The 755-nt window shown below is 37.1% G+C and overlaps 1 protein-coding gene across 1 annotated transcript in view; it reads left to right on the top strand.

Annotated features, from left to right (window-relative positions):
- The window catches only part of LOC109467334, a 32,346-nt gene that overhangs the window by 10,499 nt on the left and 21,092 nt on the right, over positions 1 to 755 (top strand). The window lies entirely within an intron of this gene.

Genomic DNA, 755 nt, shown 5'->3' with positions numbered 1-755 from the left:
GCATTACTTCATAGATATAAAGCGTGTTTTGTGGTGCTTTGGAGTTGATAATCTTTTTCGTACACGAGCAAATTTGCAAGAAAAACAAGTTGAAACAAGTTTTACTTCCACCATCATCAAATTATATGTACTCTAAAACATGACACTAAAAGTCACACAATGTAAACTCTCACAAGCAAATTCATAGTCACAACAACTGTAAAGGGGACAAAATTTATTCAATTTACATGTAATACCTAGATCCTGCCTTGATCCAAAGTTAAACAGCTTTCTCAAACAAAAACTCCCGCCATGTGGCCGCCATGCATAACAAAGAAAATGACTGAGCCAACATGGCATCCAGAAGATCGCGCCTGATTGGTCAGGAAGTAAAACAATCCACGATTGGCTCCTTTACATCATGTGACTGAGTGCAGGAGCGCCTCTAGCGATATTGGTATCAACTGCAGCAAATTTCATTGGAGTCAATCCCTGTTCGGTGTAACCGGCCTGTGGGGTCTAAACTATGACGTTTTTTATTTTTATTTTCATTCGGCAAAAAAAGGAAGCGGCGAATCCGTTAACCAAGGAAATAAATTGGTGTGGCCTAATAATTTCGTTGATGTTAGTTTTCTAAATTTTTTACAGTTTTTATACAGTAAAGTCAGAAGGTACGGAATTTGCCGTCTTGTTGTGTCACCGACCTCTGAGTCTGACCCCTGAAAATAATAAAACATTTCAAAAATAGAAATGAAAAAATAAAAAAAAGAAAGTAA

Source organism: Branchiostoma belcheri, unplaced genomic scaffold (assembly GCF_001625305.1).
Source record: "Branchiostoma belcheri isolate BF01 breed outbred unplaced genomic scaffold, Haploidv18h27 scaffold18, whole genome shotgun sequence".
Lineage (NCBI taxonomy): Eukaryota > Metazoa > Chordata > Leptocardii > Amphioxiformes > Branchiostomatidae > Branchiostoma > Branchiostoma belcheri.
This window is presented reverse-complemented; position numbering and strand designations above follow the sequence as displayed.